Below are 6410 nucleotides of genomic sequence, written 5' to 3'. Positions count from 1 at the left end.
CGGAATCTATTTTAGAAGAAAAATTTGACGAATCCCTTTTCGTCAGAAAAATTCAGACTGCACGTAGTTTGGTTCAGAGACCATAACTGTCAGACCGTTTGTCGAAACACTGTTCCCATTTTACACTAGGTAGAAAACAAGTAGTTGAACAACTTTTGTGAAATGAACTTTTTCCAAATTCCTTACCAATTTGTACAGTTTTTGCATTTAATCTGCTGATACGTCAGAATTCAGAATTTTCAGTTTTGCACATTGAGGACAATGTGAAGTTTAAGTGTGGGGGAGTATTTTGCATATAGAGTTTTTAGATTTTTTCCTATATTTTTCAAAATGTTGTATTTATTTGCATAAAACCTCAAACTTTTAAAGATTTTACAGTCACTAGCATACTTCTAGGTATGCTTACATAGAGATTCTGACCGACATAACTGAATTTGGAAGTGTTAGGGAACTACATTCAGATTTCTTACGAATTGGAGTGTTAAATAATGGATTTAACCATGCTGGTGATGCAAATGAGGTGCAGGGAGAAACACATTATTAGAGTTGCTGATTAATCATTAATGGAGACTACCTATTTTCATATCAACTGAGGCACCATACCAAAAAAAAATTTTTTGTGTAGTTGACTAAAGAGATTTCTTTCGAGTGTGTGTCACCTTTCATTAATTCCGGGTAGAATGGTGAGCTACCCAACCTCCCACCAATAGAAGCACTATTTTGATCTCTTGAGTGCTAATTTTGTCAATCATGAGGGTGACGTATATAGACGAAAACCACTTTCTTGTAGTTTGATTTGCAGTTAGCATCACACTCTCTCTCCCCAACAATAGGTCCATTGAAACACAACCATCATCAACAAGGGAGAGACATCAAAATCTACAAAGAAAGTTGAATACGTTTGAGGTTTACAAGCAACAATACAAGGAAGAGCGCAATTTCATATCCAAGTAAAGCAACATACAATGAGAATATTTTTATTTACATGTTGAAGACTTACACATAAGGAGCAAAATTATATATTCAAGTTGAAGACTTATTTACAAGGGCGAAGAAAATCAAAAGATGAGAATTATATTGAAGTTTATGATACGAAGACAATACAAGTTGTGAAGAAGCAAGCGGTAAAGTATTTATTCCATGGCTATAACAATTTCGTTGTTTATTTTATTTTCAGTTTCTAGTTATTTCTCTTTACAACAACAACAACAAAAAAAAAAAAAATGAAATGAAAAAAAAAAGACAAGAGAAATTCTTTGAATTATTTTGGTTTGTATTTGTTTTTGTATTAATTTAATAAATCCATGGGGAACAAGAAAAATCTATGAAGAAGTTTACAAGAAACAAGGAATTGAAGAGAACGAGTTACAAATTGTCAAAGTTTTATGAAGTTCAAGAGTTTATCATCAACAGTTGAAGACCGAAGACGAAGACCAAGATGGAGAAGACGAGTTGAAGACTACGTTTCTATTGGATGTTGTGAGAGTGGTGCTTTCGTCATTGCAATCAGATGTGAAGGTGGTAAGTACTCTCATCCTCTATTTTTAATAATAATGGTTGATTTCCTTTCTTAGAGATCATCAGAAATATTATTGTTTTCCACGATTTTGTGGAGTCTCCAGAAATAAATCGGAAGGTTTCCTTCTCACCATTCAACGTGTGTAGGATTCTCTCTTCATTCCTACCTACACACATGTGAGACCCATAAAAAGGTCGTCTTATTGAGTGCAATTATCATAAAATCCTTTTAAGTGAGGCAGAAGTCGAGGCGAAATGCTTATTGATCGTTCTCAAACATGCATTCTCTCATTATGGTGTGGTTATTTCTCACTCAAGATTTAAGAATGAATATGTTCTTTGGTATTTATAACTTCTTATTACTAGCATGCAGAAACTCTATGTCCTCATAGCTCTTTGGATGCTTGGGAAGCTGGAACGCTTTGAAGTTGGAGTAGGTTTTGTGGCTATATCTCTCGTAAGCCCTCACGAGACTATAACTCGTCCACTAGGGATACCTAGGGGTTCAAAGGCCTGTTATTCATGCTAAGAGTAACCGTATCCTCGGCGACACGGAGTTGTATGTATGTCTTAGAATTATTTTGTTTGATTTGCTCGAGGACTAGCAAAGTCTAAGTGCGGGGGAATTTGATAGGTGTTTAAAACACCTAATTTTATATCTAGTATTTATGCTTTCTTTGCTACTTTTATTGTAAATTATGTATTTTATGTTTACTTTTGAGTTTATTAGGTGCAATGGAGTCACTTGGATCAAAAGAAGGAGAAAACGTCCATTTGGAGCGTAAAGAGCAAAAAGGTCAAGTCACAGGCGAAGAATGAGCTGTCAGTTCTCCGCAACTGACAATTGAGTAAGAAAACAAAATAGGTTGTCCGTTCTTTAGAACCGACAAGCTATGTAAGAAATGGGTAGCCCTTATCTGGAGAGTGGGTGTCTTGAGTAATTTTAATCATTACCAAGCCCTAAAAGCAAGAGAAGTGTTTTCTCTTCTCAATCAATTCCGTCTACAATTCAGAGACGAGAGAATAAAAGTAGCAGTTGCTGCTGTTACCACCAAGAGAAATCAGATTGAAATTGAGAAATGAGTGAAGCAGATGTTGCTGGTGTTAATTAGAAGATGGTGGATTCTGTTAATTAGTTCTTGATGGGTTTGAGGTGGTTTCTGAAATAGAAGGAGAATTGTTGATGTTGCTGAGAAAAATCAAGAAGAAAAAGATGTATATGTTGATTTATTGATGATTATCATTGAGAAATCTGAGAAGGTGGAAGATGGTTGTGCTGGTAATTTAGGTTAAGAAGGGTTTGGTTGGTTCAATCAAGAGATGAGAATTTCAGTACCAGGATGAGATGGAGATGGGTTTTGGAGTTGGACTGAATTGGTGCAGTGATTCAAGTTTACTGAGATCGGAAGTATGGCAGTGAAGATGGTGGTACAGATACAGATGGGTGTAGAGGAACTATTGGTGGTGGTTAAGAATTCATGGGTCAGTGGTGTTTGAAATGGAATCTAACTGCAATTGATGTTGTTCACAGTTAGGAAGAATGAGGCAGTGTTGGTGCCGTTAAGAAGAATTAGAAGTGTCTGAAGCTGGTTCTGCTAGTTGCTAAGGCTACAAGAGGAACAAGAAGAGATGGGTCTATTTCATTGTTTGAGTGTATACATGGATTTGGTGGAATTGTGACTCAGAAGATGTGGTTGCAACTGAGAAGTTGGTGGTTGAGCTTACAGAGCTGAAAGTAATGGGTTAGCTTTGAGATGAAACTGAGAAAGTAGTGTAGGTGCAAGTGCTAAGCATTACAGATTCCAGGGATTGTGTGTGGCATTTGCAATTGTGGATGTGAACTGAAGTTGCAGTTAGGCATGTGAGCTGGGATATGCTATGGAAGTGTTGATGTTGCAGAAGCAAGCAATGAAGCTAACTGGTGGCTAGTCGGAATGAAGATACATGTGAAGAATGAAGGGTATGAAATTGTTGTTGTTGGTCCAAGGAAAGAGTTGCAGGGGTTGCAACTGCCAAGTTGAGAATGTTTGGTTGCGAACTGAGCTGCAGCTCATATGGTGTTGTTTTTCTTGTTGGTGGTTGACTTTGTATTGAATATATGTTTGATGCCAGATATGGTTCTGTGAGCTGGTGTTGAGCTGAACTTGCAAGAGTTGCAGCTGCAGTTTTGTATGGAATGAATTCAGGTGGTTGCAGGTTGGAGTTGGGACTGTATTAATGGGTGTGTTGGTGATTAAAGCCGCACAATGGTTGTGAATAATGTGAACTACAGGCCTGGTGGAATCAATATAGTGTTATGCAACTGAGACAAGAGAGGAGGACGTGTTGCTACCAAGGATTTCATGGGTTCATGGAGCTGTGGAGTGATCGAGGTTGCTGCTGTTGCTGGTGGAATGAGTTGAAGGTGCTGAACAAGGGAGCGAAAATAGATGAATGTGCAGTTGAGGTTGTGCTGTGAAGATGGCGAAATTGATATGAGCTGAGTAGAGTTATTGGGAGCCTTGCTTCAGTTCGCCGTGTTTTGGGGGATATCTCTTCTTCTAATTTTGTTCTAGGGTTTAGACATGGAAACTCTTCTTTTCATTCTTGTTATGAAATCCAAAAACATGAGCTAGAATTTTATCATTGGTTAAAGAATAAATTGGATTTCCAAGCATGAGTTTTGTTCAATAGATTAAATATCGATTCTAGTTATTGTTAAAAAGCATGTTTGTAAATGAAGATGAATCCTTAACCAATATCTTTACATCTTAATTTGTTTGCTTTATTTGCTTTTATTTTAGTTTACTTTTAAAAAATCAGAAAATCCCCCATTGGTATTTATAGGAAACCGAATCAATTTGACAACCTTAGTCCTCTCTGTGGGAACGATCCTTTCTTTCCCTTGCTATATTTTATATTTTGAGTAGTGGGAAAGTAATTTATTTTTGACGCGTACGACATCGATCAGAAAGCTCATGCCAAGAAATATATGACTGATAAGGCTGTCTCTCATAGTATATGTAGATGTGTAGTCTCTCAGCTGAGGCAATGACACATCTCATAAATACTGAGCAATATCAGTAATCACTTTTATATAGAATCGAACGATTGGACGGCTCCTAGACAGATTGCCTGCTAATATAGAGCGATAACGTCTTCAGGATGTAACAATGGTTTCCATGACTATATAAAAGACATGTGTATAGAATCTTAATGATTGGACGGCTCCTAGATAGCTTTCCTGCTAGTATAGAGCAATAACGTCTTCAGGATGCAACAAGGTTTTCCCTGACTATATGAAAGAGATATGACGTTTCAACAAGCTCATATCTCTCAACTCTCAGATAATTAATGCTCCTAGACAGCATGCCTGCTAGTATAGAGCCATTAATTAATTATCTCTAATCGTTAACTGAATATTCAGCAATATTCTATGATTCTTCGTCATATTTCGTCACTTCAATTTGTGGTTCTTCCCAGCAGAATTCCACGGGTTAGTGATAAGTATTCAACGTGTGGGCATCTGAGCAGTTCTCGAGTAAGCCCTGACCAAAATGGTGCAAGTGTACTCAACAATAATGCACAAACGAGCACCTGAATGCACAAACGAGCATTCTAAAACACGAAGTAACAATTAACCTATGCAAAGTAGGAAGAAAATAATAAATAATAAAATATTAATCAAGGTGCTGGCACTGGGCCCACCGGCCAACCGGTCGTGTTGTGCCAGTCCCATGTCCATTTTTATATTTTATCATATTTTTATTATTTTCCCTGACCTCATGAAAATCCCTTCATTTGAGAAAATCTCCTTCGTCTCAAGGAAACTACCCAGTCTCATGGTGTTTCCTCGTATCAAAGAAATAATAAAATATAGGAAAGTTGTCGCGGGACCAGGTCCACTAGCCGGCCGGCCATGCCCTAGCCGTGTCCGGTCCCACACCTCATGACTCCTTATTATTTTATTATTTCCCCCATCACATTAAAATTCCCTGATTTCATGATATTTCCCTCAATTCATGAAATATTATTATAAATTAGGGAGAAAACGCATGGAACCCGGGATCTCGGCCGGCCATGCTCCAGCCATGGCCGGTCCTACACGCCCATGTCTTATTATTTTAATATTATTTGTTTCCTCATCCCAGGAAAACTCTTTCACTTCAAGGAAATTTCCTAGTTTCAGCAAACTCCTTGGATTCATGAAATTTCACTCAAGTTCATGAAAAATAATATATAATTAGGAAAACCCATGGGACCGGGCCATAGACGGCCGGTCATGACCTAGCCGGTCCCACACGCCCCTTATTTTATCATTATTATTTTTTATGATTCCTTCATCTCATGGAAACTCCTTAATTTCAACAAATTCCTTGGTTTCAACAAACTTCTTGATTTTTATGATATTTCCCTAAAATCATGAAAATATTATAAATTAGGAAAAAATGCCTTGGGACCGGCTCCTTGGCCAGCCGGCCATGCCTTGGCCTAGCCGGTCCCACACCTTATGATTCCTTCATTATTTTATAATTTTATTCCTTCATCTCATGAAGTTTCACGGTTTCAGCAAAATCCCTGATTTCTTCATATTTTCTCAAAATGTTGCTCAAACGCACACCGGAAAATATCGAAACTCTCAGGACTGAGACACGGACATTATGGTGATGCGGGCATGTCTCCTTGACCGACCAAGGCCGTCCCTGAGGCTTGCAAATAGCCGGTCCCACGTGTTTTAATAATTTTGTCTTAATTTGATCAATTGCTCATACTGGGTCCAAACTCTTCCCAAACAGCTGGGAGTTTGTTATAACGACCATCAGTTGGTCCCATGACCACCAAGGGCCGATCTCATGATCCTTTGGTCGGTCCCTCATCTCTCCATAATCAGGTTTTACTACCTGACGCTCACA

This window comes from Papaver somniferum, chromosome 2 (genome assembly GCF_003573695.1).
Source record: "Papaver somniferum cultivar HN1 chromosome 2, ASM357369v1, whole genome shotgun sequence".
Lineage (NCBI taxonomy): Eukaryota > Viridiplantae > Streptophyta > Magnoliopsida > Ranunculales > Papaveraceae > Papaver > Papaver somniferum.
The sequence above is the reverse complement of the archived record's forward strand: the minus strand, read 5'-3'. Positions refer to the sequence as shown.